Source organism: Belonocnema kinseyi, chromosome 6, assembly GCF_010883055.1.
Source record: "Belonocnema kinseyi isolate 2016_QV_RU_SX_M_011 chromosome 6, B_treatae_v1, whole genome shotgun sequence".
Taxonomy (NCBI): domain Eukaryota; kingdom Metazoa; phylum Arthropoda; class Insecta; order Hymenoptera; family Cynipidae; genus Belonocnema; species Belonocnema kinseyi.
The window spans coordinates 56688436-56713986 of NC_046662.1; the positions used below are offsets into that span (position 1 = coordinate 56688436).

Below are 25551 nucleotides of genomic sequence, written 5' to 3' on the forward strand. Positions count from 1 at the left end.
TTTGTAAAATTCCCTGTTCCAATTAAAAATTTTCGAAATTCCTCGTTTCAACAAAGAAGAATCATTTTGTTCATTTTGATGTTCATTTTGTTGTCTACATGGTCTACAATCAATATGTTTTAAATATTGATTTAAAATTGTGAAAAAAATGCTCTCTAACTCCGCTAGGGGGAGCATTTTTCACAATTTTAAATAAATATTTTTAAATAATTGATTATCAACCATGTAGACAAAAAAATTACACAAAAATTATTAATATGTTCCTTGGTCAAAAACTTAAAACCAAAAATATAAAAATAATTTTGTTTGGAAAATTAAATTTTCCATTAAAAATTGTTATTGTCCTGGATAAATTCCAGTTCTAACTAAGAATTGGTTCCAACTCATATTTTTAATTTTTGTTTAAAAAATATCCCGTTTTAACTTAAAATTACAATTCATTCTATTAAAAAATTCCCTGTTCCAATTAGGAATTTTTTTTCTTTTCTAAAATTTCCAGTGCTATTCGGAATTTGTTAGAATTTTCAAATTCCCGGTTCCAAGTCAGAATAATTATTATTCTGGATAAATTCCAGTTCCAACTATAAATTTGTAAAAAATTGAAAATTTCGTGTTTAAATTAAAAGTTAAGTTATTTTGATTTTAAACAGTTTAAAAATCCTTAAAATTCTTCGACATTTTATTACAAGATCTTGAAACATCCACATGTTGTTTCAAATTTTTGCAAATTTCAAAATATAATTAAAAGCTTTTCACAACTTCTAAATATCTTTTAAAATTATTCGAATTTCAACTAATCTCTCAAAATAAAAATTCATTTACATTTTTCCTAGCAATCTTAAGAAATGTTATTATTCTTTTGAAGACCGTTAAAATTCTTAAAAAGCTTCTAAATTTGTTGCTCGAAATCTGCCAAAATGTACATTTTGTTTTAAATTAGGTCGTGTGCTATTTGGAACGAAATTTTGTTACGAATTGCCGGATTTTTTCGGTACACGTAGACACTTTGTATAAATTATTTTAAATAATTTCAAATTTTTCATTACTTTTAAATTTGTTCAAATCTTCTAAATATCTCTTCAACTTACTCGAGTTTTTTCTGAGTATAATAGGTATTCAAGTGTTATTTATACATCAAAATTCAACAATTTAACTTACAAATTAATTTTTTTTAAATAAAATGATAACGTTCAATGTTCAGTTTTTGTTTGCTTAGGTTTAAATATTAGTATAAAAATGGAATATTTTAGACTGAAATGTAATAAAAGCCTTGAATTATAAATATAGTATTTTGAAATTATTTGATAATTCAAAACAGTTTATAAATTTTCAACAGGACGTTTACATTTGTTTAAGACTTTCCAAAATTTCCGATTTTAAACGCTTCTAATTTTTAATTGTTTAAGTCTTTAAAAATGCATTTTAAAATTCTTTAAATTAAAATATTGTACACTTAAAAATCTAAAATGGAAAATTTGTAAGAGAAACATTTTCGAAATACGCATTCTAAACTGAATGATATTATCATTGAAAAGGATCAGAATTTAACTAATTATTTTTTTTTTAAATGGTTGAAATTAAAGTTGGAAGAATTTTTTTCTCTAAAAATGAGTAAAATTCCCGGTAAAAAAATAAATTCCTATTCATCACCCGGTTTTTTCTGGTCTCATAAAATTCCCGGTTTCCCGGTTCAGCGGCCACCTTGCTAAATCTATTTTGTCAATGTGCAGAAATCCTGAAAATAAAACCAAGAATTCAACGTAAAAATTTGGACAACCACCATAAAGTGTTTCTATCAAAATTTGAAAAAAGATAACCATTTTTTCCTAAAAAAGAAAAGAAAAGAAATTTTTTTTGACAAAAATAAAAACGAAGAAAGAAAAGTCTTCTTCTGTCCAGCAGAAGAGCTTCATTTTGCTCGACTGCACCCTTTAAAGTTGAAATCAAATGAGCGTCAATCTTAGCCACCCACTTAATGGCAATCGAGCCCCATCACGCTTACCCACGTGTACTGTACGCAACACACACACACTACCACATACACCCAAATTCGCAAAGAGACCCACCGACGTGGATATTAGTGGCGAAGCATGTCAAGATAGGGATAGGGGGAGGCAGACAGCGGAGGAGACTGTCGTAAGGAGTAAGGAGTAAAGGACGGACGGACCGACGGACAGATGAGACCCGCGATCCGTGGGAAACCTCGGTGGTTCCTTCCTAAGGAAGGCGTAGGATTCCGTGTGTTTTGTGTGTTGTTATGTGTACCGACACACCACACTTGAGTCGTTCGAGACCATCTGCCCGAGTCTCTCACGATTCCGGGGCCAGCTGCCGAGTGCCGATATCTTGGCACCGAGCATATAACTATGGGCACACCCACACGGATGAAGCAATTTTTTACGTGTGTTGAGCCACGCTGATGATACACTTTTCGAAGGCACCCACACACGGGAGGGTGCGCCACATTATGCACTGTGTGAGCAAACTCGTGCAAGCGCCTTGCTTGCGCCTTCCTTAAACTGTACGCGCGTTAAACCAAGCGCCAGGCCTCCCGACCACCCCACCCCACGCACACCCCCCTCGAAGAGTGACCCCTGATGGCTGCGAGAAGGCAACCCGTGCAGCTCACGCGACCAAAGGGGGCACTTAGTCAAAATCGACTTTTGGATTTCAGACTCTTTGGGGTTGCTGGTTGTCGGATTTTAATTGTGGGGTGTGGTGCAATTAGGGCGAGGTTTGTTTTGACAAGTGACAGATGATGCAATAATAATTTGGAAAGTCGCCTTTCCGCCCCCAAAGTCTCCTAACAAAACTCTGGTTTCAAAATTCAAGATTTTTAGAGGTTTCCATTTGTTCTATCCTCTTTCCTATTTTTGTCAGAGATGGGAATTTATTTTCTTTTCTTCTTCAGGAGAAAAAATGTTTTTCTTTATTTTTTATTATTTTTTTTTTTTTTCAAATGTCAATAGGATCATTTTATGATGGTTTTCCAAATTTGATGGATAAATGCTTGTTTTTCTTTTCAGGAATTCTGTATATCAATGATCTAACGAAATTTAATAAAAATTTCTATGTTCCCATTGAACGCGACATATGATTTGTGAAGTATTTTTTGATGCTAGAGCAAAGGGTGCTTTTTGTCGCGCTTAAAGGGTAACAAATTCAGAATAAATTCCGAAGATTTCAGAATAAATTCCGAAGATTTCAGAACAATTCAAGTTAAATTCAAAAGAATTAAAATGAATTGGAAAAAATGTTGAAAAATCACAAAAATCCATTGATTCCCGAAAAAACTAGAATGAATTTAGAGGAATTTAAGATCAAAGAGAAGAATTCAATGAAATTCATAAAAATACAAGATGCATTAAAACAAAATCAAATGAATTTAAAACAATTTGAAAATATAAAAGCACTTTATTTAATTCAGTAACTCTGAAATAAGCTTAGAAAAATTCAAGGGAATTCAAATAATCTGATGAAATGCCTAAGAATTCAAGGTGATGTTAATTGACTTCAGGATCAGTGGAATAACAAATTTTGAAAATTCACTGAATAAGTAGAATTCAGTGAATTTAGAAGGATTCAAGTAAATTAAAAAAAAAGAGAATTCCAAAGAACTAAAAAGAATTCAGGGTGAATTCCACAAAAATTTCAAATCTCTTCAAATCTTAGAAATTCTACTAATTTCTAAAACAAGAAGTGACTAATGACTACAAAACAGTTCAAGTTGAAATGAATTAGAACAATTTAAAGAATCGAAAAAATTTTATTCATGACAATAAATTTTGAGTGAATTTAGAATAATTTAAAAGAAATCAGAAGAGATAGATAAAATTCATAAAAAAAAGAAATTAAGTGAATTGAAAACAATGCAAAAATATGGAAATATTAATCGAAATGTGTAGAATTGATTGAATTTAGAAGAATTCAAAACATTTTAAAAGGATTTAGGATAAATTAATAAGAATTCAGGGCGAATTCCAAATGAATTTCAAAAAATATTAGGAAATCTCTTCAAATCTTCGAAGCCCTACGAAATCCCTCATGCGTTTTGATTTTTTTTTTAATCCATTAAAATACCTTCAAATTATTAAAAACCTAAATGCCCTAATATATTTAACTATTAGAAAGCCTTCAAACTATTGAAATAAATTTAAAAAATTCTGGGATTCTTTTAAAAGTTCCTAAAATATTTCGAATACTTTCATATCTTTTTAAAGCACTTGAAAACGCCTGAGAATCTTTTACGATACCCTCAAGTATTTCAAATCATTTTAAAATCCCATTAAATTGCAGAAATCAATAAAAATGGCTTTGTAATCTTTTAAAATAAAATAAATGATTTAAATTTCTTCAAACTCCTTTGAAATTTTTAAAAGCTCTTGAAAATGCTAAGGAATTTGAAAACAAATACATTAAAATATTTCAAATCCTTTGATCATTTTATCAGTTGATCCTGAGTATTAATTAAATTGAAACTTTTAAAAATTCAACAAAAAATCCATTTAATTAAGCAGAATAGAGTAAATTTAGAGAAATTCAGGTGAATTCATTAAATTCAAGAGAATGAATAAAATTACAAAGAATACACAAAGAATTTAGGATAAATTAATAAGAATTCAGGGCGAATTCCAAATCTCTTCAAATCTTAGAAAAATTGCAGAATACTTCACTTCTCATAAATAAATTCTTTAAAATCCACTAAAATAACGTAAATTTTTAACAAACAATGAAATAGATAGTTTTTTAATCAAAAAGTAAAAAATTTTAATGTGAAAAAATCGAATTTTCTACCAAATAGTTCTCTTTTTTACTAAATTATTGACCGTTCAAGACAAAATGACCAATTTTTGATACAGTACAGTTGAATTATTAAATCAAAAACATGAAATTTTGATTTAACAAAATTATTTTATACCAAAAAAGGCGAATTTCGAACAAAATACAACAACTATCAAACCAGAAAGTTGAATTTTCAACTGAACTAAGATTAAATTTCAAACAAAAAAAACACACATTTTCAAAAATATAGTTAAATTTTAATAAAAATTTGAATTTTTACTCAAAAAATAACTGTTTTCAACCAAAAATGTAATCGGCAAATTTTCAATTACCAAAGTAATTTTTCAACAAACAAAAAAAAAGAATTTGTTTTTAATTTTTAAGAAACAGTTCAACTTTAAAAAAGTTAAATTTTTCACCAAAACGCTGAATTTTTAAACAAAGATGAATTGTCTACCGACAAAATTTTTTAACAAAATTTAAGAATTCTCGCAGAAAAAGTTAAATTTCCAACTAAAATAGATAAATTTTTAAACAAAAAAATTATTTTACTACCAAAAAAGATAACTTTTTGAACAAAAAGATTCATTCAGTACAAAAAAGACGAAGTTTTAATAATATTAAAGAATTCTCAACGGAAAAGTTAAATTTTCAAACAAAAAGATTATTTTACTACCAAAAAGAAGATTTTTCAATCAAATTCAAGAATTCTCAACCAAAAAGTTGATTTTTTAACTAAAAACATGAGCTTTCAAGCAAAACGATTAATTTTCTCCAAAAAAACATTTATTATCTGGAAACGAATTAAAAACGTTAACATTTAACATTCAAATCTCAAAGAAAAAAACTCATTTCATGGAAACGTATTTTGACAATAAAATACAATAAATAACAATGAAGTAAAATAATGTGAAAATTGTAACTTGTACAATGTATCTGCAACATTTACATTTCGAATAAAAATTAAAATATAAAATGCAAACTGAAACAATCTTAAAATTCAAGTACAACCTAAATTTAATCACGTGTTTTATAAAAACTGTTTTGAACTGGAACTGTGTGGATTAAAATATTTTTCAAATAAAAATTTTAAGATCCCGGCTTTGAGATCATCAATTATAATTTTTCGAATACGGCACATTTCTAAAGCCTAAAAAAATGATTTCATATCGTGAGAGAAAGTCTTGGAATTTCGGTATCCTGAATGATATATTAGTAGACCCTACCCTACGACAAATAATCTCCTCTTAGGCGACTCGGTAACTGAACAGGTGGACTGAATTGTTGGGGCATTCCTCGTCAGAAAAATAGATGAACTGGAAAGTTGATCTCCTAACCACCTAAACTACCCAATACCTAAACAATTAACAATGAATTTTCTATTAATTTTCAATGTATTATTTCCTTATTAATAATTAATTGAGCCTTTGTTAATTCTCGAAAATTATGCATTCATAAAAAAAGTTGCCGACCTGATCCAAAGAAATATGATTCTCCTTGAAAAAATATGAAGAACCCAATCAAAATCCCATCTGGATCTCGTTACGGAATGACATCGAATAATTAATTCGCCTGCAGGTTTTTATTTAATTACATATTTTCACTGACTCGGATGAAACAACTAAATTAAAAATCGGCAGTCTGATTTACGATAAACTCTTATTTCCCGATCAGATCAAACCTGGGGGTGCAGGTGCTTCGACGCGCACTGATCGCCAAAAGAGAACCAATCGATAAACTTGTCAATTCATTCGCGACCTAACTTTCTCGAAAGTAGACGCTAAAGTCGACTAAAGTAATGGCAGTGATCTCCGATCTACAGGTGTTTAAATGCACACGAAAAATTACGAGGGGGAGATGTGATTTCGAAATTATTTCGAATTTTTAGCCCTCGAATTTAAGTGGACTTTGAGCTATTTATAAATTTATTTTTTAAATAGATGTTAGTTCCGAAAATTTGAAATTAGTCAAGAACCGTTCTGAATTCAGGAAGCTCTAGACTCCTAAGATTAAAATGAATAAATAATAAATAGTAATAATTAAATAATTAATTCACTTACCGAAATTCGCTCCACGATTATCTGATGTCGCACCGAACTACAACAAATTGAAATTTAAAATAATAATTTCTTCAAACTTTTCTTCGACTCGATGGTCGAAAAAGTTTATTTTCAAAATAAATTAAATTATTCAACCTTATATAATATACAGGGTCACCGAAAAAATTTATTTTCAAAATTCCCTGTTTTTCCCCTGATTTTTGTCTGAACAATTTTTCATTTTCCTTCGCCATTAATGTTTAAAGATGAATATTAATAGGGATGAACTTTTAATGCGCCAGAACGAATTTTCAACAAAAGATTTAAATTTTTGGTCAAAATATAAATTTTTTTAACACAATAGTTAAATTTTCAAATAAAAAATTAAGTTTTCAAAAAGATAGTTTAATTTTCAACCGAATAATTGACTGTTTAAAAATACAATCTAAATTTTTGCACAAAAAATATCAGTTTTCATTATTTTTTCTTTCAGTTTTTTTTGTATCTAATGAGCCGAATTCTTGAATCTTTTGAATCATTCTTGTGATTATTTGTCATGCTTATTTTGCATGAAATTATTCATGATAAAATCTATTACTTTTGAATCTTAAATATAAATTTTAAATAGACGCTAAACTAATGATTCGCTCCAATCTGCAGTGTTTTATAAATATTTTAAGAGTTCTTTTAATTGAGTTCTAAATAATTTACCTCAATCCCTTAAAAGAAATCTTTGTATTTAATAAAAAAATAATAATTTTAATATTATCAATTTTAGTAATGTATTAATTTTTAAGATTAATATTTTTTCCTTTTTCGGAAATGTAAAAAGCTAGATAGTAGTTCAGAATCAACCACAAATAGAAGGACAAATTTTCTGGCCAAATAGAAAAAAAAAACAGTTAAATTTTCAACCAAAAAAGATGAATTTTTAACGAAATACTTGAATTTTCAACAAAATAATTCAACTTTCCATAAAACAGTTGAATTGCTAACTAAAATCCATTACATTTTTAACCAAGATTGTTTTTTTTTCTGAAGCTACGTCGAATATTTTCGGAAAAAATTGACTTTCAAACCTGAAAGGATGCATTTTTAACTAAATAGTTAAATTTTTAACAACAAAAATGTATGCTTAACCAAACCAATCCATCTACCAAATAGTTGATCTTAAAAGTGAAAGACAGGAGTTCTCAACAAAATAATTTAATTATTAAACAAATAGTTGAATTTTAACAGAATAATTAATTTTTTTAAATAGTTCAACTTTTAAATAAATAGTTGATTTTGTAACCTCAAGAGATGAATTTTCAACAAAAAATGTAATAGTTGCAATTTAAGATAAAAAAGATTACATTTCTACAAAAGAGATTAATTTTAAAACCCAAAATATTACCAAAAGTACATTAAATTTTAAAAAGAAAAGTTAATATTGGAAATAAAAAAGATACATTTTCGACCAAAAATGAAAGAATTAAATTTACAGTAAAAATAATTAATTTTCAACCAAATAATTCAATTTTCAAGAAAATAGTTGAGCTTTTAACCAAACAGTTGATTCTTCAAACTAAAAAAAAAATTAACTCTTACCAAACTATATAATAGTTGCATTTTTAATATAAAAAAGATTAAATTCCTACAAGAGATAAATTTAAAAAATAAAAATATTGCCAAAAAATACAGTAAATTTTGAAACCAACAGTTGATATTGCAAATAAAAAATATACCTTTTCAACAAAAAATGACCAAATTAAATATTCGGTGAAAAAAATTAATTTTCAACAAATAAAATTAATTTATCAACAAAATAGTGCAACATCTATCGGAAGGGATGAATTTTCAAATATAATTAGGAATTTTCCAGCCGAAAGGATGAGTATTCAACAAATGAAGAATTGTGAGTCAATAAATAAAAAAATGTCTTCCAAATTGTTGAACTTTCAAGTCAAAAGAAGAATTTTCTGTAAAACAACCGAATTTACAACCAGAAAATATAATTTTTAAAAAAAGTTCACTTTCAACAACAACAGATGAATTTTTAATTAAAAAACACAAAAACAAAACAGTTGAACTTTTGAGCAAAAGGATCACTTTTTAATAAAATTGTTGAATCCATTCATTTTTCTGTAATTTAATTTTGTAAAGTTTTAAACATATGATCTTTTATAAACAGAATGAAAAAATTTCAAACTCAAAATTCAAAAAATTTTAATTTTATATCTTTGAAAGTTATTTAGAGTCAAGAAGTTCTATGGTTTTTGCAAAAGATTTTTTTTTAATCCTTGACTTTTCTTTGATTTCCAGGTTTTCTTTGACCTACGGCCAGGCCATCCTGCTTCGACCAATTAATTCTGATAATTATCAAATGATTCTAAAATTAATTAAAAATTTATTGCTTTACCAAAATCGAACTTTTGAAAACAGTGAACAAAAGTGCAACAAAATTGTACCAGAATATTTGATCTTTATTGTTCAATTTAAAGATTTGATCTTATTGTTCACTTTTAAAAATAATTGACGAAAATTGTTGCACTATAAGAAAAATTTTTTATTCCAGTAAGATACAGTACAGAGTGAAAATGTCATTGAAAATATAAAACTAAACTTTTTTTAAAAGAGAATAATTAGTAGCATGAATTTTTAACTGTTATTGCAAAAATAATTTTTAAAAGTTATGAAAAATTTTGAGAAAAGAATTTAATTCGTTATAAGTGAATTTAAAGATCGCAATATTTTTTGTTCACTTTGCAAATAAGTCTTGAACTGTAAAAAAAATAATTTAAACGAAGGGTAACGCTTAAAATATGAAGTTAAAATCTTTTTTAAACACAAATTATTGGTAACATGAATTTTCAATAATATTAAGAAAATAATTTATTAAAGTTGTTAAAAAAATTGTTAAACAGTTTAAATTCATTGCAACTGTTTTTAAAGGTATGGTTTATAAATTTACTTTTTTATTCTACAACTTTATTAATATTTATTTATTCTATAAGTCCTACTCTTTAGAATATAAAACATTTTGTGACACTAAATATTTTTTTGACATAATTAATTTTTATAAGCGACTTATAACGAAAGAAAGTAAATTATTTTCTAGATTTAAAAATAATTATAAATGTTTATAGTTTAGTTTAATTTAGCGTTAGTTAAAATTTTTAATAATCATTATAAACGTCAATTAAAAGAAAATTTAATTTAAATTTACTATTTTCACAGTTTACAATATTTACTTATGTCAATGCTGAAAATGTAATGTTCGTTTTGTAGAATTATTATTAGTACCCTATGTAAAAAGTTTGTCCGTGTTTAATTATCAAAATAATCTTTTCTTAACTTTTTATTGGTAGTTTTCAATTTGTTGGATATTTAATATTATATAAAATATTTTTCGGAGAAGAATATATGCAAAAAACGTGGTTTAACAATTGAAATAAATTGAATTTGTATTTTCGCCGACGCCGAGTATTTTAATAATTAATATAAATAATTCTCCACTGAACTTCTACACAAAAACTTAAATGGAAAATTATTTTACTTTTTTTTTTTAATTCATTTAAGTATAATATTGACTTTAATAATTGACTCCAAAAAAAGACATGGAATTTCGTTTTCAATTCATAGGTTTTTATTACTCCTTTTTCATTCTTAAATTTTATTATAAGCTTAATAAGTTTATTTTCTATTTTTACAGCTTTTCTGGAATGTAAATTGTTACCAATGAATTCCCCTGATGATGAAAACAGTGAGTTTTCGAAACGTTGGGAAAAAGTATTAATTAAAACTTGTCTGATAGAGTAATCAGCAACTTCTGTTCTTATTTTTTATCAAGTAAAAAAAAAAACTAATTGACATTTTAACAAAGTCAAAAAAGAGGAAATCCCTTCAAATTGAACGATCACGTAAAAGGATTTCGCAAAATCGTCACGAACCTCACCTGCAGTGCCGGGAGAAAGCAGGTAGATCAACAGGGGTTCAAAACCCCTATCCCCATGTTATACTACAAAATGCATGTGATTCTAAACTCAACAAGCCCTGATCGATTTTTCCAGCCGGACTTCAGGAATGTGTCTGAATAATAATTCGACATGCACAAGCCACAGGGGATTTTTTGGCAAAGGGTCAAGCTCGGATTTCTGCTAATCCCTTACACTACACTTTCCTTATCCTTCCCTAGACTCCAGATAGAGAAGGATGGATCCTAGAATGCAACAAAAAAGAAAGAAAGAAAGAAAGAAAGAGGGATGCGTTGATGGTTGAGGGGCTATTGGGGTCAAATCAAGAATACGGAAACGGTTTGACCCATTCAGCGAAACGTGCTGGAATCGAAGCAAACTCGTGCTTTGCACGCTTCCTAAAGAAAAACTTCCTGAAAGGAGGCGCATTTAATTTCTATGGGGTCGAAGGGCCCAGAATCGTAAAGGCCCTATAGGGGTGAATTCTTACGGTATGCGTTACAATGGCAGAGAGTGTGGGAACGCAGCCACTGCGAGTACCATGCCCACAGAATACCCGTATATGGGGTCCTATTACGGTTATGGGGGCTACCAAGACTCCTCTCGCCACCGTGTGACTAATCAGAAAAAAACACACAATGACCGCACTTTAGCGGTACTTATCCTTCGGAGAAACGAATCACTTTGCCAAAAAAATGTCACGCAGAAACCCCGCGAGTTTTAATAGTGCTTCTCGTTACTCGAATTTCAACGTTTTTTATGGTTGACTTCGTGTCAACGGATTTCTCAAGGGAGGATTCCTCGGAGAGGCTCAATGGCCATTCGAGACCAATAAGGCTTTTCAGCAGAATTGACCATTGATGACAAACATGTGGGAAAATAGCAAGCTAATAAATTACAGACTTTACAGCCCAAAATTCCCTCAAAACAGGGGAAATTCAATATGAAGCGCTTAAAGATCAGGATGTCTAGTGATCAGGTACTTTGAAATTCACGGTTTTTTCCCAACCACAGATTTTCCCCCCAATCAATTTAAAGACGTCTTTGTTGTATGTGCCAAACTGACGTATAGAAATGGGATTTTAACAATATTAGGTCTCGGACTCAAATCCGAGATCGAAAATAGTGTAAATAGTGTCACAAATTTGAAAGAATAATGTCAAGATAATATCACGAAATTGTTTAAGTATTAAACTTAGAGACCGTACTAAAATTTCTTAACAGCTCATGGGTAGGCGGGGGGGAGGGGGCATTTTGTTAGGATTTTTGATCCCTCATGTACGCAATTTTTGCAAATTCGCAGAAAATTTGTCCTGGAGATTATCTTTTTAGTTATAAATTTTATTCTTTAGTTGAAAATTGAACAATTTTCTCAAAAAGACCGTTTGTTTCAAATTAATATTCTGTTGTTGATACGTCAAGGAAAATCTTTTTTAGGTGAAAACTATTTTTTTCTGAAAATCTGTTTATTTCAATTTAAAAGTTCATCTTTCTTAATACAAAAATATCATTTTTTTGGATAATAATATACCTCTTTATTAAAAATTCAACTATTTCCTATAGAAACTTTACCTTTCGTTTCAACTTCGTATTTTTGCTTAAATAAGTTAAGTAAATTGAAATCTTTTTGGATAAAAATTCAACATTATTTTTGAAAAATTATCTTATTGATTTAAAAATTTACCTCTTTTTGTCGAATTTTCAATTTTCCTTGACAAAAATGTATCGTTTTGGTTAAAATTGAACAATCTTCTTAAAAAGAGATACGTTTTGTTTAAAAATTCGACTATATAGCAGAAAATTTACTGATTATTGATAATTCTTACTTTTGTGTTGGAACGTGACAAGGAATCTTCTTTAAATGAAATGTTTTTTTAACTGATCTATTTTAGACGAAATTTAATTTTTCTTAAATAAAAATGCAACTGTTCGTTTGAAAATTCAACTATTTTTTTTTTAAGTTGTCCTTTTCATTTTAAAATTCACTTTAGCAGAAATTACATCTTTCTTTGATGAAAATTCAAGAGTTGTTTTTCAAAAGCCAACAATTTTGTTGAAACGGCATACTTTTTAATTGAAAATTCTGCTGTTTTATTTAAAATTTAACTATTTCGTAGAAAGTTTACTTTTTGTTTAAGTTTAATATTTTACTGCAGCAAAAAGAACTGAAATCTTTTCTGTATGAAAAACAACTAATTAAACAATTTTTTTTTTAAATTAAAAATAAATATGTTTGAACAGGCATTTCACCTTTTTTGGATAAAAATGCTATTCTTTGGTTGAAAATTAAACTGTTTTATTAAAAAGTCATGCTTTTTGGTAGAAAATCCTATCGTTTTGTTGAAAATTTAACTATTTCCTAGAAAATTTACTTTTTGTTTAAAATTTATGTATTGGTGTTAAAAATTAACTGAAATCTTTTCCGGATGAAAGTTCAACTTTAAAAGAAAAAAATGAACGATTTTTTAAATTAAAAATGGCTGTTTTAGTAACCTCTTCTTTTCATGAAAATGCAAATATTTGGTAGAAAATTCAACAATTTTGTTAAAAAGTCATAATTTTTGGGTGAAAACTTATCTTTTCGCGTTGAAAATTCAATTTTTTTTCGTCGAAACTTATTTCTTGTTTAAAAATTCACGTTTTAATCATGTAAAGTCAACTGAAATCTATTTTAACAGAAAATTCAACTTTTTGTTTAAAAATTGATCTTCTTGATTTAAGAATTCATCTGTTTTAAAAGAAATTTTTTTTTTTTAAAGAAAATTCAACTTTTTGTATAGAAATTCTTCTTCTTTCCTTGAGTATTCAACTATTTAAACTACAAAATTTGGTTCAATCACTTTGTTAGGAAATTATTTTTTTTATAAAAGGCTTATGTCTTTGGTTGCGAATTTAACTGCTTATGGTATAAATACAAATTTTTAACAAAATAGTTGAATCCTCAACGCAAAAAGTTAAATTTTCTACAAAAAAGTTCATTTTTAAAAAAGGAATATTAGTTTTTTTACCGAAGAGGAACGGTTTTCAATCCGAAAAGACAAATGTTGAAAAAAATAAATGAATTTTCGACCTGGAAGGATTAATTATGAACCAAATAACTGAATTTTCAATGAAAAAAGATGAGTTTTTTTTATCAAAATCCGAATTTTAAACAGAATACGTGTAATTTACAAGAAACAGTGGAAAAATTTACTAAAAAAGATAAGTTTTCAAACAAAAATAGAATAGTTAAATTTCCACTTAAGAAAATTGTTTTAAAAACATAAATATATTTTTTTTTAAATAGTGGAATCCTCAACCAAATCACATATTTTTCAACACAAAAAGGATTTTAATATAACAGAAAAAATAATTTATTCTGATAAAAAAGACAAAATTTTCAACAAGAAAATTGAATCCTCGACCAGAACAGATTCATTTTCCACAAAACAGTTGAGTTTTCGACAAAAAAAAACTATAAAAAAAGGTTTAATTTTCAAAAAATAAAATTTCAAACTAAATATTAGAATATTTTCCAAACAAAAAATGAATTTTAAACTAGAAATATTTATTTTATCTGATTAAGTTCTATTGTTTCAGTTCGCACCTCAGCGAGAAAACGAGAAAAAGGGAAAATTAATTGAAAATAGGAAAAAAGAGCAATTCTTTAAAAAAGGGAGAAATCAGAGAAATATAGGAAAGAATATTAAGCTTTGAATTACACATAGGAAACGGGGACTTTAAAGGAAGTTTTTTCATTTCTTAAAATGTTTCATTGAAGGGAAGTTCCGATCGAGTTTTTTACTAATTTCCTTATATCCGGAATAATTCTTTCCTATACATATGAAGCAAAATGCAAATGTACTCTGGGAAGTGACTGGTAACGGTTCGACGAAAAAGATCCAAAAGCGTCCTAATTAGGGAATGAAAGGATCCATTGTGCGGAGTGATGCGAGTTTAAACTGTTTTAAGGGAGCCGATAACACATGTGTCAAAGAAAACCGACTCCGCATGTTTCTCAAAAGTTTGTGAGAAGTAAATGAATGAATCTTTGTGACACGCTTCCGCGCTTACGCCCCCTATTCTCGAGACCCGAAAATCCAAACATCATTCTAAAAGTGACAAGGGATAGGGAGTAATTATTTACTCTAAATGCCTCACTAATTTAAATTCTGGAAACGATTCTTAAAATAAACTAATAAACTCTAATTAATAACTAATTCATAAAATATGTATTTTGAATTTTGAAGAGAAAATCAAGAACTTGTTGTAAATAATACATTTTGCCTATTATTAGCAGAGAGACCACAGAATTTTTTTAAAGGGAAAATGTTTTCTAATTAAAATACCAGCGTAATAAACAAAAATTAATTAATACAACACTTTTATAAGAAACAAATTCTCGTGTAGAAAATTTTAGGACTCTAATCTGGCCATAATCGGGCACTGCTTAGCCTATCATGATCAAGAGGTTTTAAAAATCTCAAACCTGAATATCTTTTAGCACATTTCCAAAAAGAACCAAGGTGTTTAGAAGTATCAAAAATAAAAAGTTAGCAGTGTATTCAAAATAAAAAATGAACGCTAAAACAAATTCATTTTTTTCTACGTCATTTAGTCAGTCCTTTTGGGCTCTAATCGGGTTCTAGCTAGCTCGTCAGGATCAAAAAATTTTGTTTAATGTCGCATTGGATTGTTTTTCTTGCAGATTTAAAAATAGAGCCAACGTGTTTAAAAGTATCAAAAATCAAAAGTAAACACTAAAACAAATTCATTCTTTTCCTCATCATATGTCCGTTCATGTGGAACCGAACCGGGTACTAGCTAGCTCGTAAAAATCAAAAACTCGTCTTTAGCGTCTCATTTAAATATTTCGTTTTACATTTCCAAAAAATCCAGGATGTTTAACAATATCGACAAAGAAAAATGTACTCTAAAAAATGAAGTTTTTACCTAATCAGTCTTTTCGGACCCTGATCGGGGGCTGGCTAGCTTGTCAAACCCCAAAAAATTTCTATGTGTCGGATATAAATATTTTGTTGTCAATTTAAAAAAATAGGGTGCTTAAAAGCAGCATAAATAAAAAATGTACTCTAAAAAAACTGATATTTTCCTCATTCTCTATGTCAGTCTTTTTGGGCACTAATCGGGGCCTGGCTAGCCCGTCACAACCTAAAAATTTGTAAGTGTCTCCGAAAAGATCAACTTCCAATAAAAAATGTTATCTCCAATTAAGGAAGATGAAATTCAACCAAATATTTAAATTTTCAACAAAAATATTTTTTAACCAATTTGCTGCATTAACAACCAAATAGTTGAACTTTCAATCAAGAGACAAAATTTAAAAAAAAAAAAGAAAAAAAGGCGAATGATAGACAAAACATTTGAATTTATGGACTTTCAGCAAATGAAGATGACTTTTTAAAAAAAAAGGTTGATTTTTCAACAAAATAATTACATTTTCAATCAAACAGTAGAATTTTTAATTAAACGCGCTGCATTTTAAACACAAGATATAATAGTAGACTTCTCAAAAATAAGAAAAAAACTTTACACAAAAAGGACTACTCTTTAGAAAAGAGTTGAAGATTGAACAATAAATTTCCTATTAAATAGTAGAATTTATAACTAAAAGAAATTAATTCTGGACCAAAAACATGATAGTAGACGTTTCAATTAAAAAGAACCGATCAAAAATATGACTTTTCTACCAAAAGATAAAGGTTCAACAAAGCAGTTTAATTTTCAACCAAAAAGTTTACTTTTTAACAAAATAGTTGAACCTTGATCGAAATAATTTAATTTTCTACCGAATAGTAGAATTTTTAACCAAAAAAGATGAATTCTGAACCAAAAAAGATGAATTCTGAACCAAAAAATATAATAGTAAACTTTTCAAATAAAAAGAATTAACTTTTAAATAACAAAAAATAATTTTAAGAAAATAGTAGAGTTTTTAACCGAAAAGATGAATTCTCAACCAAAATTATGATAGTAGACGATTCAATTAAAAAGAATTTTCTGTCAGTTATAAAACATAAATCTTCTACGAAAAGATTTATTTTGAATAAAAAAGGACGAGTTATCTATAGAAAACGAATGTTCAACAAAGCAGTTAAAGTTTCGACAAAGTAGTAGACTTTTTTCCAACAAGTTTTTTTCAGCAAGACTTTTTCAATAGAAACACAGAAAAACTGGGGGTTCAGTAATGTTATTAGTTATTGACTGCGCATGTTCTGAAAAGCGCGGGCATTCTTGAAATCACTAAATACTACGAATAGTCATACAGATAAATATTTATACACTTTATTTATTCCTTTTTAAACAAATTAATCTTTTAAATTAAATTAAAATATTTGAAGTGAGTCAAGGCAGAAGTGACTAAAAGGCTCTAATAGAACCATTTTAATCCATACTTTGGGTTCACATAGAAACTATTTCTTATTTTGGGTTCTTTTTCGTTTCAGCTCCTTTGGAACCAAAAATTCGTTCTAATATAAACCTCAGTTTTTTCTGTAAAGAATGAACTTTCAACAAAAAAGATTACTTCTTAAAAAATAGTTGAACCTTCATCAAAATTATTAAATTTTGTTGCAAATAGTAGAATTTTAAATCAAAAGAGATGAATTCTGGACTAAACACATAGTAGATTAGTAGATTTTTCAATTAAAAAGAATTAACTTTCAACCAAAAAAGATAAATTTTTATGCAAAAGGACGAATTTTCTATCCAAAATGACGAATACGAATGTTCAATAAAGCAGTTTAATTATTGACAAAATCGTTTCTTTTTTCAACAAAATAATTAAATTTGCTACAATTCGTTGAATTTGTAACCAAAAGAGCTGAATTCAAAATATATTAGTATTCTTTTTATATCAGAAGAATTAACTTTAAAAAAAAAATGGATTGAAGAAAATCTTATAATTTTAAAAGAAGAGGTGAATTCTGGACCAAAAATATGATAGAAGAAGTTTCAATTAAAAAGAATTCAGGGCATTTGATACTTCATCGCGTGGTAAATCTGGTTCCGTTTCCCCGGGCCTTTGTCCAAAAAAATTAAAATTTTTAAAAACTGAATTCCTAGATTCTATAAAATAGTATAACGGACATCCCCGAACTCTTTTTTTTGTGGGATAATAGCAAAAAAAAATTATTCTGCTAAATAAAAATTGTATGCATATGCACTATTTTGATGTTAGGATCGGTTTTCAACTCTATGCCATTCCAATAATGTAGGTCTCTGTCGTACCGATGGTGTCGGTAGCCACTTAGAAATTATTTATGAAATAAAATTGTTTCATTGTCTACAAACAAGGTTAGTTCCGGGACAATAGTTACTATATTTTTTGCTTGTCCCAAGTTTTCGGCCAAAATATTGTGTAGTTTGAAAGTAAAGCTGGGGAGAATTGTAACAAACATAACCTCAAAATACATACACATCAATAAAATGTAGCAAAATTAAATTGTTTAAATAATTCCACAAACGAAGAGTTCCTATCGTTTCCTAAATTTTTAAGAAAAAATATTTCTTATTGTAGGAAAAAAGCCAAGGGAACCTATCACTGGTGAAAATGATAATTTTCTAAGTACCACATGCCCTTAACTTTCGATCATAAAAATAAATTTTCAACCAAAAAATACTACTTTTCTACTAAATGATGGATTTTCAATAGAAAAGGATGAATTTTCTATCCAAGAAAAGACGAATATTCAACATAATAGTTGAATTTTTGACCAAAAAATGATGACTCTTTAACAAAATAGTTCAATTTTCCACAAAATGAGATGATATTTATTGCAAAAGTAGAAACAAATCTAAAAATTCCCGGTTTTCAACAAAACTCCAAACTGTATCTCGGCTTTTTTCCCGAAGCTCACAATTATTCCAGACTAATTCCCGGTTTTCCGGGCGAGTAACCACCATGCTCTATTAATATCTAAAAAAAACTCTTTCTCTACTTTTAACGAGTTCTCTAATAAATTGAGCAGTTTTCACTTCCCGTCATTAAAGGGCCCTTCCCCTCAATAAAATCTTCACACGCCTAAATTGTTTTTGTCGTCCTTAAGATGATTAACTCAAACAGATCTTTGAACATAAGAGTCTTTGGGAAGATGTGTAATTGTTCAATTCCTTTTGAAGAAGCTACTTCCGATTGACATAAAAGGAAAGAGAAATGGGGTCTTGATCTAGGAGGGTGTTCACGAATCAAAGAGGCCCTTGTCACGTTTCAGGAAGTGCTCTAACATCATACGTGTATGGTCACATCACCCACGTCTCGAGCTTCGTAAATCTTCGCATAACAGCTAAGTGATTGTGTCATTTACGACTTACAAATCGACACTGTTTGAAAATAAGTCTTATCCAGATCTTAAACGACTCTTTATTACTCTTTATTCAATTATTTAATAACATCAAACCCACACAGAAAAAAAAACAAAATGTAATCTTCACAGCCACTTCAGAGTAATCTTTACCTGCAACATTGGAAATGGTTACCATCTCAACTCTATTGAATCTTGCTTTATTTCTATGGGAAAAAAATCAATTTGATCTATTTGAAAATTTCCCGAAACAAAAATCTACTTCTGATTTTTCTGTGCAGTTTATGAAAATGAAGATTTATAATAATTACGAAATGGGTCCATTTGGATTGGGCATTAATATTTTTTCTTAGAATCGTGTTTATTATGGTTGAAAATTCACCTTATATGGTTTGAAATTTACTTTGCTGATGAAAATTCAAATGCCTTCTAAAAAAATTTATTTTTCGTTTGGAAATTCAACTATTTTTTAGGAAACGAGATTCAAGTTAAAAGAGTTTTTCTTTTTCTTTTTAAGTTTAATAATTTCTTTATTTCTTTAGCTGATGTTGTTTGATCTGGACCAGGTAAGAATTTAATTAGAAGACATCGTCAGAATGGCCGTTTTAATCAAAGGAAAAAATTCGCGGCTTTTTACTGGTACGCAAACATTTTTCACGGCCAATGAAATTTTTTAAATCGAACTCTAAAGCTAAACATTTTTCCATTTGAAGCAATAAAAACAGAGCACTCTAAAGTGAAAAATGGAAGCACTCTAAGTGGAACTCTTGAATTTTATATTTTATAAACTAAAGTTTAAAAGTTTTTTAAATCAGAAATTTTGTATTTAAATGCTCAATAATTTGCACGCATAAAAATGGCACCATTTTTAATTAAATGCAGTTAAATTGCTAAATAAAAAATTTTGAAATTTTGTAAATTGCACAGTTCAAAGATTCAGATTCAGTTCAAAAAATATAATTCCACGTTTTAATTTTCAGTGATCTAAATTGAAGAATCAATCATTGAATTAAACTTTTTTAGTATTATATCATTTAAAGCAATTTTAAGCTAGAAAAATTAAACGATTACATATTTTTTTATAAACTTAAAACTTCTAAAATGAAAAGTTAAATTTTTTTAATCGTTTAAAAATCCTTCGAAATATTATTTCAAAGTCTAAACACATCTACATGTTGTTTTATATCTTTTCTAATATTTTTTTTTATTTTTCAGAACTTCTGAACATCTTTTAAAATGATTCGATTTTTTCCTAAAATTTTTTTAAAAATCTGCCAAATTAAAAAATGTAAAAATTAAAATTAATTTTTACATGACATGTTTTTTTCTGTATTTTGTTTTAAATTAAGCCGTGAGCAATTTGTTGAAAAAAATTTATACGAATAATCAGGTCAATTTTAAAAATAATTTATTTATTTATATGCACAGTTTATTAACTAAAGATGTTTTTTATCGAAAATCTTCGATTTCAAACGCTTCTACTTTTTAATTATTAAAGTCTTTGAAACTGCATTTTATAATTATTTAAAATTCGGAAAATTCTTAAAGTAGAAGATTTTCGAAACACGCATTCTAAATTGAATGCTATCATATTTGCAGAAGATTACGATTTAACTAATTATTTAGTAAACGGTTGAAATAAAAGCTGGACAGATTTATTTCTTCTAAAAATTTGTAAAATTCCCGGTGAAAAATAAATTCACTGTCATTTCCAGGCTTGTTTCAAATTTATTACATTTGTTTAGAAGATAAACCATTTGGTTGTTAGTGCAAAGGTTTAGTTGAAAAAAACCATTTTTTTATAGTTAAAATATTCCATTACAAATTTACATTTCTTTTCTTTTTAGCTTGAAAACTGAACGTTTTTCTTGAGAATTCAACTCTAATGGTAAAAAACTAATAACTTTTTATTGAAATTTCAACTACTTGGTTTAATATTAATCTGCTTTTAGGTTTAGGATTCGAAAAGTTTGTAGAAAACTCATATTTTTGGTCAAATTCAACTATTTTTTATTTAAACTTAAAATATTTTTTGTTAAAAATTCAAGCAATTGGTTGAATCTTGAATTCGTGGAATCTTGGTTAAAACATAATTTTTTGGATCAAGATTCATTTCTTTGTTTGAATATTGAACTATTTTGTTAAATATTTGTCTTTTTTAGTTAAATTACACAATTTTTCATTTAAAATAAAAATATTTTTTGTGTGAAATATCAGCTATGTTATATTTTACGTTGAACATTAATTTTTTTGGTGTGTTAAAGGTTTACCACTTTCAGTTAAAAATTAATTTCTTTGGCTGACAAAATAATTATCAATTAATTAACAAAAACTAAAAATTATTTCATGAAGTACTATAGTTAACTCACACTAAATTTTTTAATAATTTCTTAAATTTGAATAAATGGTATATTAATAATGAAAAATTAAAAATCACCGTAATTGAAGTGTTAATACATTGAAAGCTACTAATTAAGCCAATCAAAATGACTTATTTAATCAATGACAGTTATTTGGGAAAAATTTCATGTATTTTGTTAAATAATCGTATTTGATAATAAAAAATAAATCTTGCTTGATAATCCATCTGTTTGGTTAAATTCAATTGATTTTTTATTTAAATTTGAATCTTTTTTTTGTTGAAATATGAGCGATTACATTTTTTGTTGAGAATTAATCTTTTATTATTTAAAATTGCACTACTTAGTTGAAATTTTGAATACTTTTTTAACAATAATTTTTTTGTTAAAGATTCAATATTTCAGTTAAAAATTAATATCATTGCTTGAAAAGTTAACTATCTGGTTTAAATCTTGTTTCCTTTATTAAAAATTCGTCTTTTTTTGTGGAAAATTCTTCTTCTTTGTGGAATTTTATTTCTATCTTTGTCTAGAAATTGATTTTTTTAGTTGCAAATTCGACTATTTAGTTAAGAATACCTGTATTTTCTTGAAAATTATTAAATTTTCTACGTTGAACTTATTAGCGCAATTTTTGGTTGTTCGTTTAACAATCAAAATACTAGATTTATAGTTGAACTGCTTTACTAAAAATTCATTCTTTTTTTACTGAAGATCATCATTCCAGATGAAAATTCATCTCTGAAAATTAGACTATTTCGTTTCAAATTCAAATATTTGGTTCAAAATTCCTGTATTTTCTTGAAAACTAATAAATTGTCTAAGTTGAACTTCTAGACGCAATTTGTGTTTGTTTGAAAATCCAACTGCTTAATTGAAAGTTGAACTGCTTTGTTTTAAATTCATTGTTTTAGTTAATCATTCATCATTGTATTTAAAGATTCACCTGTTCGTTAGAAATTTAATTATGTTGTTGAAAATTCTTTTTGGTTTGCTTTAAAATTGTTATTTGTTTAAAAATTACACATTACAAAATTGATCTTTTATAGTTGTAAATTCAACTATCTTGTTGAAATTTTATATATTTTATTGAAAATTGGTGTTTTTGGTGGAAAATAATTTTCTTAGCGAAAATAACTTTTTTATCTTCAAAACTCAACTAATTGGTTCCAGGTTGGACTGCTTTGTTGAAAATTAATTATGTTTGTTCATGATTCATAACTTTAGTTTAAAATTCATCTGTTTGACTGAAAATCAAACTATTTTGTTGAAAATTCGTTTTTCTCTTGTTAAAAATAAATATTGTTCAATAAAAGTTTAACCACTCCATTCTTCGTTAAAAACTGACGTTTTTTGCCCGAAAATTCAAAAGAATGGATCCTTTAAAATTACGAACTAGATCCGCGAGTCAAATACACCGATTTGAAAAATAACTTTTGACTGTTTTGTCATAATTAAATCCTTATTTAAATTTAAATAATAAATAAGACAAAATTAAATTTAATTTAACTGTTGAAGTCCTGAGTACTCCAAATGCACTAAAAGATTCAAGTTCATCAATTGTAACTTTCACATTGAGACTAATAACAAAGTCGTTTACGGGACAAAACAGTAAATAAAGAGACTTGAAATTTTCAAAGAACCAATTTACTAACTAAATTAATCATATACCCTACACATAAAAACAATTACTTCCTGTTAGACATGTTAGAGGATTAAATTGTCCCGGATAAAGCTGATGCCTCTCAGTAATGCAGCGACACTTCCCCTGCAAAAAGTTAAAGATCAACGATTTCCGAAGTCGAAATTAATTCAAAATTTCCGATCTGCTTCACTCAGAGATCATTATTCGGTTTGATAAAATTCCACGATCTGATTAAAAAATTTGTTGTAACTTGGCATATTTTATTGAATAATTGAATTTTTGATTTTCAGATTGAAACCGAACTAAGTGGAAACATTGCAAAAGCTATCTATATAATGACATCGATAATAGACTTTACAGTCCAAAATGGTCCCTAAACAGGGGAAATAGGTTGATTTTTCAAAAACAAATGGGAACAATAGGGAAATAAATTCGTTAACAAAATTATGCAGGTACCATATTGAATTCGATACGAAATGAATTTTCGACAAAATAGTTCATTTTTAAAACAAATAAATGAATTTTTGTCAAAGTATTTCAAATTTCAACCAAGTATTGTTGAGTTTTCATCCAAAAAGATGAGTTTTTAACCAAGAAGTTGAATTGTCTATTAAAAAAAAAAAATCAACAAGATACATGGATTTTCAACAGCATATAGTTGCATTTGAACGGATAAATGTCAATTTTTAACCAAAAGTGGAATAGTTAAATTTTCAATTAATAATATTAATTTTGAACCAACCAAAACAAAATAGTTTTCAAATAGTTTTCAACATAATAGTTCATTTTTCAAACCAGAGAGATTAATTTTTAGCTTACATTATAGATCATCAACGAAAATATTAATTTTTAATAAACTAGTACAACTTTTAACCAAGTATACTTGAATTCCTTCTACAATGATGAATTTACAACGAAGAAGATGAATTTTCAATCAAAACAAAATAGTTCAATTTTCAACTAAAAAAGATGAATTCAAAACGAAAAGAAAATGAATTTAAAAAATGCAACAGTTAATATTTCAAACAAAAAATGTTTTTCGTTTAAATCAGAAACATTTTAATTTACCTCAAGAAGGCGAATTTTCAAGCAAAAAATATTTTTATTTTCAATAAAAAATAGTTAAATTCGACCAAAAAATATGAATTTTTAACCAAACAATTGAACTTTGAAAGAAAAGAGATGAATTGGCCACCACAGGAGATGAATTTTCAACAAAAGAGTTTTTTCAACAAATAAAAATAATTTACAGCTAGGAGATGAATTTTCAACGGAATAGTTGAATTATCGAAGAAACAAAATATTTTCCACCAAATCATTGCATTTATAACCAAATTGTCTAACTTTCAAACTAAAGAAGCGAATCTTAAAAAAATTGTTGTTTTTTTTAACTAAACTAGATTAATTTGAAAAAAGGTATTTCCAACGAAATAGTTCAATTCCCAACTAAAGAGATGAATTTTTAAGTAAAGTTTTGAATCGTCAACCAAAAAATTGATTTTCACGAAACTAGTTCAACTTTAAAACCTAGCTGTTAAATTTTTGACCAAAGAGTTGAATTTTTAAACAAAAATATTAATTTTCTACCGAAAAAAAGCAACAAGTTTTTAACAAAATTCAAGAATTCTTAACCAAAAAGTTGAGTTTTAAGAAAATAGTTCAACTTTAAAATCTAGTTAAATTTGTAACCAAAAAGATAAACTATGAAACAAAAATATTGATTTTCTACCAAAATAGGTGAATTTTAAACAAAATTCAAGAATTTTCAACCAAAAGTTGAATTTTTAAAAATGAAAGAAACTACTTTTAATTTTTAAGAACTTAGTTCAACTTTAAAACCTGGTTAATACGTGTTTAACCAAAAAGATCAATTTTGAAAGAAAAAGATAAATTTACTACCAAAAAAGACGACTTTTGAATCAAATTCAAAAATTCTTGACCAAAAAGTTGAATTTTTAAACAAAAAGATCAATTTACTGCCAAAAAGGACAAATTTTGAATAAAATTCAAGAATTCTCAACCAAAAAGTCGAAATTTGAACTAAAAATGATTCATTTTTAAACAAAAGTTTTTAAAAAAGAAACTTTTTTAATTTTTAGGAAAGAAGTTCAACTTTAAAACCTATTTTTTAAATTTTTCACCAAAAAGATAAATTTGAAAACAAAAAGAGCAACTTACTACCAAAAAAAGTCGAATTTTGAATTAAAAAAGATGAATTTTTAAGCAGAAAGATTAATTTAATATCAAAGAATACGAATTTTCAATAAAATTCAAGAATTCTAAGACAAAAAGTTGAATTTTTAAATAACAAAGAAACTTGTTCAACCAAAGAAACTTTCAAGAAATTTCAACCAAAAAATTGAATTTTCAAAAAAAGATGAATTTTTAATCAAAAAGATTAATTTACTACCAAAGAGAATATGAATTGTCAATAAAATTCAAGAATTTTCAAACAAAAATTTGAAA

General features: G+C 27.1%; 1 protein-coding gene across 6 annotated transcripts in view; it reads right to left on the reverse strand.

Annotated features, from left to right (window-relative positions):
* Positions 1-25551, reverse strand: part of LOC117174057 (tubulin polyglutamylase TTLL4-like) — a 754936-nt gene that overhangs the window by 644858 nt on the left and 84527 nt on the right. For 4 of the 6 annotated variants that reach the window (XM_033362713.1, XM_033362716.1, XM_033362712.1 and 1 more), the window contains exon 3: positions 6843-6879. The exons of the other annotated variants lie outside the window; for them this stretch is intronic. The gene's annotated coding sequence lies outside the window, so the exon portion shown is untranslated. The remainder of the gene's footprint in view (positions 1-6842; positions 6880-25551) is intronic. 6 annotated transcript variants of the gene reach the window in all.